At 47.5% G+C, this 10,870-nt stretch overlaps 1 protein-coding gene across 1 annotated transcript in view; it reads left to right on the top strand.

Annotated features, from left to right (window-relative positions):
* Positions 1 to 505: 505 nt before the first annotated feature.
* Positions 506 to 10,870, top strand: part of LOC110081201 (leucine-rich repeat neuronal protein 1) — a 36,591-nt gene continuing 26,226 nt past the window's right edge. Inside the window, exon 1 of the mRNA XM_020797730.3 lies at positions 506 to 614. The gene's annotated coding sequence lies outside the window, so the exon portion shown is untranslated. The remainder of the gene's footprint in view (positions 615 to 10,870) is intronic.

Genomic DNA, 10,870 nt, shown 5'->3' with positions numbered 1-10,870 from the left:
CTTGCTCCACACCCGCAAAGGGAATCCAGGTGTCCTGGGGAGCTGCAACCCAGTCCGGACCACCCTCCTTCCTCTTAGGGACTCCTAATGAGGCGGAGAAGGAGGAAAGGGATCATTAACTAAGGGATAATTAGCCGCAGCACACCCCCTTTCCCGGGGGGAGGTGGGGGCTGGGGAAGACGCGTGCGGGAGGAGAGGAGAAAGGAAGGGAAGGTCACAGTTTTAAACATCATCGCAGGAGCAGCGCCAACCCTGCCGCCCTTCCTCCTCCTCCTCCTCCTCTTTCCCCCATCCATCATGACATCATCCCCGTCCCTCGCCCACCCTCGCCGAGCGGTGATCTCCATCTGGGCGACCCCTCGCGTCCCCATTGGCCAGCCGAAGCTGCCCGTCATTGTCCCGAAGTAGGCGGGGCCCCTCCACGCCGCCTTCTCCCTCTCCCTCCCGCCCCTCCGCCAGCCTGAAACTGGGACTTGGGAGCGTGACAGCTGGCGGCGGCGGCGGCAGGAGTTGGGCAGCGTCCGTCTCTCCCCCCCCCGCCCCGGCCAGAGGAAGGCAGCCCAGCTCGGCTCCAGGAGAGGCGGCGGCGGCTGCACCAGCAACCCCAGCAGCCGGTGAGTGCCAGCTTCTCTGGGTACCACATCCTCCCCACAGCCCAAGGATGTGGTTGCTGGGGGAGACGGGATGCAGGAGGCGGGGAAAGTGAAGGCGGAGGAGGAGGAGGAGGGGAGAGAGAGAGAGAGAGAGAGAATCAGCTAGGCGGAAAGTTTCCCCGCTTCCCTTTCGCGTCCTCCGGACTGACCTAATTCCTCAGCGCCCCAGGCTTGATCCCAGCCCCAGCCCTGCCGTCCCCATCTGGACTCCTTGCCGTCCCTTTCATCCCTTCGCTCGATCTTGGTCCTCGATCTGCCGCACCGACCTCCTGGATCCTCGCACCCACCCCTTTCCTGAGCCCAGAGAGGGGAAGACTTCCCTCTCCATCCACCCACCTTCCAGGACTTGCCTGTCCCTCCGAAAGAAAAGGGGGGAAAAGACACACCCGAGAGTTTCAGTTCACTTTTCAGACCATCCTCTTCCCCCACCCCCGCATCCCACCCACCCAACCCGTTGCCCTCCATCCCTTCACTCAGCTCCAGTCGGTGGAGCCAGACCCCTTGCCCTGGTGCAAAAAAGAAAGAGGCTGTGAGTAGATGGGCGGGTGAGAAGGGTTGGGGTGGGTTTTTAAACTACTCTCCCTGCTCCTGGTAGAAGCACCTGGGACCAGGGCAGGCATAGTGCTGGGATCTGCCCTAGTCAGTGCAGGCTGGCAAAGTAGAGGAACCATCATTATTGGCAAGGAAACAGATTAAAAAACCTGGGGTCCCAGTAATCTGGTACATGGATTCCCCTTCCTCTTGCAGGGGACAGTGAGACACATACAATTTTGAAGGGTTATAATAATTGGAGGTCTCCACTGCCCCTACAATCAGTAGGCCAGTTTAGTAGCCAGGCGTTTTGGTCGCGTGCCCAGTGCTTTAGAGTTAAGTGAACAACTTCATGTGCATTGAAACACATGGTGTACCATCTGTCACCCGGCTGAGAGCCACCGCATTACTTAACTGTGCTGCAATGTGTGCTGTGGGTAAAAGAACAGCATTCCTGAGTCCTTGCACTCCTGCTCCAAGTGGAAAATTTGGGGAGGAGGGAGAGAGAAAGGACTTGTTAGCCCTACAGAGGTTGTTGGATGGCAACTCCCATCGCCCCTAGCCAGCATCCCTAAGAGGGAGTGGTGATGGGGGCTTCATCCCTGTGTCCCTCCTATCCGTGCCCAGTAGTCTCCAGAAAAGCAGTAGAGTAGGAAAGCTGTTCAAGCATGCCTTGGGGACAATCCAGTCCTCACTTAAACTCATGGGGAGAGAGAGGTGTTTTTTTAAGGAGAAACAAGCTGAGATGCCAGTGTGGAAACTCTGAAAAGGGCACTAAGTTTCATTAGAAAAGCTGTCTGATTGGGGGTAGGGGATCAGTGGTTGATGGGACCCTCATTTTCCATCAAAGCTGCTGAAGGAGAATGTATGCTCAATAAAGACCAGGTCCCATTCTTATATCCACCCACCCACACCCAGTGATTCTTATACAGAAACAAGAGGTTAGACTAACAACATTTTCCTGCCTCAGACACAGTGGTAAATTTATCTTAGAACTGCAGAGTTGGAAGGGACCCTATGGATCCTCGAGTCCAGTTCCTCTCAAGGAGGCGCCGTGGGGAATTGAACTCCCAACCTCTGGCTCCACAGCCAGATGCCTAAACCATTGAGCTATCCAGGAGTTCAAGTGGGTGTCCATGCCAAGTCAAGGGGAACAGGTTATTTGGACACCTGTGGCAAAAAAAAAAATCCTCTCAGCTCCATTACCCTACTCGTTGTCAATTTCAGAAATGCCACGACAATTGGACAAATAACTCTTTTCTCCCCTTATATGGCACCCACAACCTGCTGCCTGAGGCAGCTGGCTCACTCCATCCAAGTCTCTTAGCAGTCCCTGAGTAAGTGGCCACCGCATTAGCTTAAGCTTGCTCCGCTTTCCTGTTTCATCATCCTGCGCACGTTGCAAATGGATGGAACATTAATTCTTTACAGAGAAAAACGATGCTCGGGGGCATGAAGGGCAAAGCAGTCCCTTGCTAAAGGGCAGCTTCTTCGCGGGAGGTGACCTTTGGGGATGTGTGTGTGTGTGTGTGTGTGTGTGTGTGTTTGTGTGTGTGTGTGTTGGAAGCAACCTTATCAGATGTTTCAGAAACTAGAGGGAGCAAGGACCATATCAGGCAGCTAATTTGGGCAGCTTGAGTGGGCAGCAGATTGCTCAGGTTTAATTTATTCATACTTTTATTTTTACTCTCAGGGATGGGAAAAAAGAGCTTGAGGGATATTTTGCCTCAGGGACCAAATTTAATTGACCTGGGAGGGTAATGCATGTTGTGGGGAGCAGCTGCGATAATGTCCCCCTTGCCTTAACTCATCTGTGTGTACCATTCATTCTGCTTTAGCCAAATGCCACAGAGTCGCTGCTGAGTCTCAGACAGCAGCCTGCTTTGAAACAGCCCTGCAGATGCAATTGGCAAAAAAAATTTTTTTGTTTTAAAGGGTCAAAGAGAAATACAAGTTAGGTCAGGCAAAGTTCAGCCCTCCAGATGATGTTGGATAGCAGCTCCCGACATTCCTCCTCATCAGTTATTCTGCCTAGGGCTGATGGGAGTTGTAGTCCCACAAAATCTGGAGGGCCACCTCTGAGTTAAAGGAACATTTGGGTTCTTCTAGGCACCTTTCCTTCCGGTCCCCGGATGGGTTATGCTTAGTGTTGTCATTCAGTAATTCCCGACTGCTTTGTCATCAAATTTCCCAGTGTTTCTCCCACCCCCACCCCAACATGATAGCCTCCTGTTCTAAATAATCTGACAAATGCCATTGTCAAGGCTGTTTGCACATTTGGATCTCAGCCCCAGAAAGGGCAAAAGAAACATTGTACAAGACTAATTAATTTTTTTAAAAAGGGCCAGGAGAGAAGGAATCTTGGAATAAAAAAAAAGCCAGGAAGCAAAAGTTGAAAGCCTGAGCAAGACGTCATGCTTCTTTAGGGGGAAAGATTAACCCTGGAATTTGCAGGGAGAGAGAGAGAGAGAGAGAGAGAGAGAGAGCGAAGGACTCCCTGAAGCCACCTAAGGGTCAACCACAGAGAAGAGGCTTCGGTACCCACCAAACACCAGAGAAGAAATGAAACGGGAGGAGAGGGGCTTCCCTGCTGCGAAAATCAGTTCTCATTGCTGGAAGCACATTGGATAAACATCCAGCCTGAAAGGTTTTGGATGAAATTATCTTGACTGGCTGCAGAGTGACACATTTCTCAAGGTGCCCTCCAGTGCCCATGGTTCTTTAACGATTGCTTGCTATCTGCCACTGAAAACAATGTTGCCCATTCTTCCATTACTGCTTTAATGCATTGATTCTTTTGCACGAAGGATCAGGGCTCTCTATGTGCACTGTTTTGCTTTCTGTACTGCTCTCTTTTTCAACGACTCACCGCAATACTTGCTGTTCCCTTCCAAGTGCTTGAAATGATGACGGCAGATTTGGGGATGTGGGGGTGGGGTGGGTGGGGGATGGGGAAGAGTCCCAGTGAAAACAATATGAATGATAAAATACTTCTAAAACTCCGTAGTCAATCGGCACTAAAAACCAAGCAGCCCAGCAGAGGCATGAAAGAATTAAGAGTACTGTACATGATATGGAGGAAAGGGTGCAAACCGTCCAAGGGAGTGTGGCACTGCTGGCCCTACTGTTAAGCAAAGTGAAGTGGCGGCCTCAGGCAACTGATCTTGGAAGACGGCAAAGACAGCAAGAAAGTGCTGGAAGACTATGGAGCAAGCACTTTAACCCTGTATGCCTGCTCGCTGTCCTCTTGCTTCAGCTTTGCTTTCTCATTGCAAAAGTTGAAGCAAGATTCAGCTGTCACCCAGAGAGGCTTCTGTTTGTAGAATGGAGAATAATAATTATAAACATGTGCCGTCCAGTTAATTCTGACTTATGGTGACTCTTATCAGGGTTTTCCAGGTAGGGAATACTCCGAAGTGGTTCTCCATTCCCTCCTTCTGGGAGTGCCCTGGGACTGTGCAGCTTGCCCAAGGCTACACGGGCCGACTCTCCTCACAGGAGGCACAGTGGGTGATTGAACTCCTAACTTCTGGCTCCGGAGCCAGGTACCTAAAGGGCCACTATATATCCTTTGCTTCAAGCAGCTAAATATGTTGGGCCAACCCTGGCTTATCAGCAGCATATGAACCAAACCCGGCCCCTGGATCCCCATGTTTTTCCTCCCCTTAATCATTTTCCTCCAACTGGGATACAACTAAAGAGCTCTCTAATTTCACACACACCCTCCCGTGTGACTCACCCAGATTCCTGACCAATGGTAAAGAAGGGTTTGTGATACTTAGAGATTAAAGAGCTGCATGAGTCAGAAGCAGCGCTTGCTGGCCCTTCAGACATTGCTCAGTGCAAAATGTGGCCCTGAGTGCACATGATTTGCCCATCAAGAACATAATGAGGAAGGGAGGTCAGGTGGGCACCCTGCTATAAGGTTTGCCAAGATCTCAGGCAGCTGTCTGAAATCCTAGAGAACTCTTGGTGGGTCTCTCCAGGTAGGGAGACCATTCTCGAGGTGCACGGATGAGGGAGACAGTTTGAACATTGTGTCTGCTATGTTTTCAAAAGCTGGGCATCCACTTCCCTCCTGTTTCATCTGGTGCTGGAGCAAATGAACTCAGTGCATCCAAAAGCTGGGAGTAAGGAGAAGGAACCCTGGGTGCACATACCCACACCCAGGAAGTAGGAGGCTTCACTTTCACAACTTGTGAGACTTCTTGCCCCATAAGCCCTGGCAACAGTGGTCCAGCGCCTGGAAGGGGGGCAGTGGAGGATGTCTCCGTGGGTGGGTGGCATATCTTCCACAAGCCCCAACAGCAGCATAGGAGACCCTCCCCAGAAGTCATGTGTGCTGTGGCTGAGGCCCCATGGAGGGCAAGCCCAGAGATTAATGGTGGCAACTAGAGATGGGGGTACAGTATTTGTATTCATATACAAATACAAATACCGCTACACAGGTGGCATTAACGAGGGTCCAGCCCCATGGGGCTAGACGATCTACTCACTAATCCGCCATGGACGCGAATGGCACGATTCTGCGAATGGTTCCGCAGCGCGTGATCCGCTCGCCACTCTTCAACCTTGCAGCGAGGCTTGTCCTCCTGCCTGTTGCCAGGAGTGGAGAGCGGATCGCACACTACGGAGCCATTTGAAGAATCACGCTGTCTGTGTCCACGGTGGATTGGTGAGTGGACCGTCCGGCCCCATGGGGCTGGACCCTCGTTAACACCACCTGTGTGGGGATATTCGTATTTATACGAATACCCCCATCTCTAGTGGCAACAGCTGTAGCTACTGAACAGATTTCATTGCTTGCCCAGGCATCATCAACAACAAAAAAGGTGTGGTGTTTGTCGCCCCCCCCCAATTCTGGGGGACCAACTTCACTAGGCTTCACCTAGATTCTGAGCCCATGTACTTGGATTGCACCGTCATTTGGCCCCAGACTACTGTATAGTTAACTCCATTCCCAACTTTTATTCTGGGCTTTTGCCAGCCCACGCTCTGCCTGCCCTCCTTCCGTGACATCACAAGGTCCCATCCTTTAAAGTTTTGGCCCTGAAACTCAGAGCATGGAATGGAACTGACCAGGTGACAACCTTGTGTACCGAGGAAGGCCCTGATATGTGCACAGTGACTTTGCTTGACTTACCCAAAGCAGTTTTACTGATGGAAAGATGGATGGCTAGGCAGACAATAGTTATAAGGTTAAGCAGCAACCTCAGCTTGGAGGAGCTTCTGTACCCCTCTGTACCACAATTATTTTCAAATTCATATTTATCTGGAGTAAGAGGACATGCACGCAGGCGTCTCAGAATGCATTTATGAAATCTCAGTATGTAGACTTGAAGGCATGCCTGCAGTAACAGATCGGTTTCATTAAACTACGACCGCCTTGGCTCCGTCCCAAGGAGTCGTGGGATTTGTAGTTCTCTTGAGTACCAAGAATTCTATCCTAGATAATTATACTGCACTCCCCAGAACCAAAACACAGAATTCTGTCTCACTAAACTACAATTCCCAAGATTCCTTAAGTTGAAGCCATGATAAAAGTCCCAGCAAACTGACATGACTCTGCACTGCAGATACAAGTTGAGCTTTGGGAAGTGATGGCTAATATTAATTAGACTCACGAGCAGAGTAGCTATTGCTAAGGATCTCCGAACTACCCTCATGGCAGGTCTTACTCTGAAGCAATGGAAAGCCTTTGTTCCAAGCAAGAGTTTCTACAGGAAATCTCGAAGTCTGCATCTCCCTAGAACAGGGTAAGGGAACTCTTTTACCTTTTACCCCGCAAAAAAATTATTTATGTCGACATTACCCCCCTTGGCTCTTGCCGTCCGCGGCCGCCCCCCGCCCTGCCTCTGCGCTTGCCCAGGACCTGTGGCCACCGTCTGGGCAGCCAGTCTGGAGGTGCCACACCGCTGGGAAAGCACGTCCTTGGTGAGGGGAGGCAGGCACTGCAGGGCTGGCAGGTCCACTGGCCATGAGCTCAGGTGAGGTGGGGGTGGGAGGGGGCCTCCTCGCTAGCGCACTGGGCGGGTGGGTGCAGATAGGAAGGAGAGTCCCGGCCAGGGCTCTGCCGGGTAAAGAGTCCAGCTGGCCTGGTATGCCACCCTCCCTCCCACTTTGGAGGCAAGGAGGACAGGTGGGTGCCCTGTGCAGTTTCTCACCAAGGCTCACTCTTCCCGCGACGGAACGCCCACCTACAGATAGCATCGTCAGAAATAAAATGCCTGGGGCTAAAATGCCTGCCGCGACAGTCCTCATTACCCCCAGGATTTTCATTTTTACCCCATTTGGGGTAACTTACCCCTGTTCCCTGACCACTGCCCTAGAATGATGAGCCTGACTCTAGGAAGTTTCTGCTTCAGGTACAAACATCTTTTTATTTAGATGGAAGGATACAGGAGTTCAAGAGAAGCAATGGTGTTGGACCCACTCCCCATAAGCCTTGCTGTCCATGTTGTGTCCTTGTGAGCTCCTCTCAAAGGAAACAACCCTTGTAACACCCTTCTGCTGAATTGTTACATGCATTTTTTTAAAGAAGATTTTTTGTTGAGTCTTGTAATTTATCAGATGTTTTAATTGTTTTATTGGGTGCCTTTCAATTATCATTTTAAGTTCTTTTGCTTTTAATTTGCCTATGCCTTTTTAGTGTTCTTTGGATGGTATTATTGCTTTAATTGATAGTTCCTGCTCGCCTTGACTTTTTTTTTTTTTTTTTTGCAAGATTAAAATAGTGTTTTAGGTAACTAACTCAGAAAGGGTTAATGAACAGAAACCCTTCATATATATATTCAGGTGTTCTTTTTCTTATTATTGCTTCATTAATTCTAAGAATCATATATGCATGTCGGTAGTGAGTGAGTGAGTGACTGAGTGAGTAAGTGAGTGCAAATTTTATCCACCTCTTTAACTGAAAATGCTCCCAAGATGGCTTACATGTACTTAGTATAAACAAGACTGTCACTTGCATGCAGAGTTACAATCTGAAAAAAAAAAAAGGATAGGACATCAAAGGAAAAGGGATAGAAAGTGACGTAGTAGAAATAAGAAAACTCAGTCACAAGTTCTTAAAGTTGAAAGAGTATTTCTTATCATAATGACCAGCTGTAAGCAGAGATAGTCTTAATTTATTTGGGACATGTCCTTGGCGCATCAATAGGGAATGGCTTGATGTTTGTCTTTTGCAGAATGGCTTTAAAATATTTTGCTACTTGCCAGGCATCACTTAATTTTCTAGGATCTCTGTAAGTGAAATTTCTTCACAAGAATGGATGCCTCTCTAGTACAGAGGCATGCACATGAGCACTATGGCATTGTACAGCACATAGTCGGCAGTCTTTACACTATGCAACTGTCTGAATGCAACTGTCATCGCTTCTTTTTGATCTATCGATAGCTCATTGTCTAGTGAGCAGTCATGTTATTTTACTGTATCTTTAATCAAAAGAACAAACATGATCTTGACTTTTAAGTCTGCAGAGGAGAGGCAGTTGAAGAGTAAAAGAAAACAGCAGCTGACAGGCAGATTTTAATAATCAGGACACAAGGTGGGCTCAGGCAGCGGCTGTTACTATGAAACGAGGAGTATTACAAATATATCCCTATTTTCACCTTTGAAATGATAGCAGGGTTTGAAGTTTTGGAACAGCTAAGCTGTGGTTTAGAATTTGATCTGATCTGTAGGTGGCTGCTCTCTTGAAAAGCTCTTTCCTCTTAGTAAAAGAAAGGGGGTGTGTGGAATCTGGTCTTTTACTGCCCAGGGCTAGGCACTTACACATGTGCTATTGGGTAGTACACAAGAAATACTACTAGGAAAATCAGCCCATGAAAGTGCCAAGGTGTTTGCATACAGGGGATGACGTATGTTAAGAGTAAAGAGGGCATACATGACTAGCTCAAGGTTTTGGCTGCTATGGGGATGGCATATTGTATAAGGACATTTACTATAAAATATGGGCTCTAAACATGGGCTAGTAACTTAAACTGATGTTAATTGCAGGGCAGGGCTGCTGAGCCAAGCTTGTAGCAGGTTTTCTCCAAAGCTAAAAGGCCAGAGTCTGGGTTGTTCATGAATGTCCAGTTATTTTAACCACTCAATTTGCTGGTGTCTAAATTCAACACAGATGAGAAAGCATGGTGCCCATAAAAATGGGGGGGGGGGAGAGAGAGATTCTGGAGCAGAATTTCAAAACCATGCCCATTTGGACTATCACTTACAGAATCTCCTAGCTAGCATGGCCTATGACCCTGTCTAAGCAAGGAACATTTCCACCTTGGCTGTGAAATGCTCTGAAATGCCAATGTGGAGGATTCCATGTGAACTCAGTTTATGTGAACTTGGCTGGTGAATAACTCTTAAATTGTTACACTTTAGGTAGTTTCCTAGCATGGCCTGGATAAAACATGGCCAATACAGCCTTCATATTCCATCAGATTCACATGTGCTTGACTGTTTCGTAGCTCAGCCTTCTCCACAATGAGTCCAAGGGAGTTTAGGACAAGGAAATTCCAGCTCATAAAAGCTAAAAGTAAACTCAAAGGGAATCCTAACCAAAGGCTACTGCAAAGAATGTTTACAAAAATTCTCACCAGCTTCCTAAAACCTCAGAATCTACACTTGCATTTGCCCATAAACCCCTAGGGAGGTTATTTTTCCAATTATTATATATCTTTTTCTTTTGTTTGCCCAATTTCACTGGCTTCGCCCTCCCAGGATTTAACAACTTTAAGAAGTTTTCCTGAACCATTGGCTTCCATCATGGGGGGGGGGGGAACAGCATCAGCAACCACCATCATGAACGAAAGAGGGAAATTGTCTTTTAAAAACCCAGCTCATCTTTGTAAATGAATGGTTTCCATTGATGTGAGGATTATTTTGCTGCTGCAGACCCAGAATCCTTCCAAAATGCAATCTGCAGTGACCTTACTGCCTAGACTTTAAAAAAGTCCTGGCAGCTCTTCTCCCTCTGGATTAGCATCAGGGCAAATACATGACATTCAGAACAACAAATCTCTCATTTAAGCAACGAAACCCCAGGACTCAGATATATTTTCACAAAAACACACAGACTGTATGTACCCATCATTAGTCAGTCATCGTATTCATCAGTTGTTGCTGCTTTTCTCAAAAGGGAAATCCACCCAGCCACACGTAGATACACAGAGCATTGGCGTCATCCCTGCCCATTTCCATAAGCTCATCTCTCAAAGTGGAGTTAGCAGATCAGATTATATTTGGATATTGAAATCTACAACAAAACAGCATTTATTTTATAAAAGTTACTTCTTTAGACAACAGTTCCCTAGCCAGCATGGCAATGCTATCTGCCATTTTGGGGGGATTGTCGTTTTAAAAAAAAAAAAAAGTAACTTTTTTCAATTTCTGCCTTTTAATTGAACTGAATCTTTAAAAAACAAGATAATTTTTTATAAATAAGAAATATTGATTGCATGTAGAATATTATATAGATAAATTAAGTTTATATATTTAAATCTGCCCCTTTCCTCAGGTGCTTAAGGAAGAATTTGCTACCTTTGTAAAACAATAATGCCACATATCTGTGTACTAGTACCATGTTTCGCTGAAAATACGGCAGGGTCTTATATTAATTTTTGCTCCAAAATACTCATTAGGGCTTATTTTCAGGGGATGTTTTATTTTACAGTCGTGTTATCTTCTTCTGGTT

The sequence above is a fragment of the Pogona vitticeps genome, chromosome 2 (assembly GCF_051106095.1).
Source record: "Pogona vitticeps strain Pit_001003342236 chromosome 2, PviZW2.1, whole genome shotgun sequence".
In the NCBI taxonomy this organism is placed as follows: domain Eukaryota; kingdom Metazoa; phylum Chordata; class Lepidosauria; order Squamata; family Agamidae; genus Pogona; species Pogona vitticeps.
Note: the sequence above shows the minus strand (reverse complement) of the source record. Positions and strands in the feature narration are given on the sequence as shown.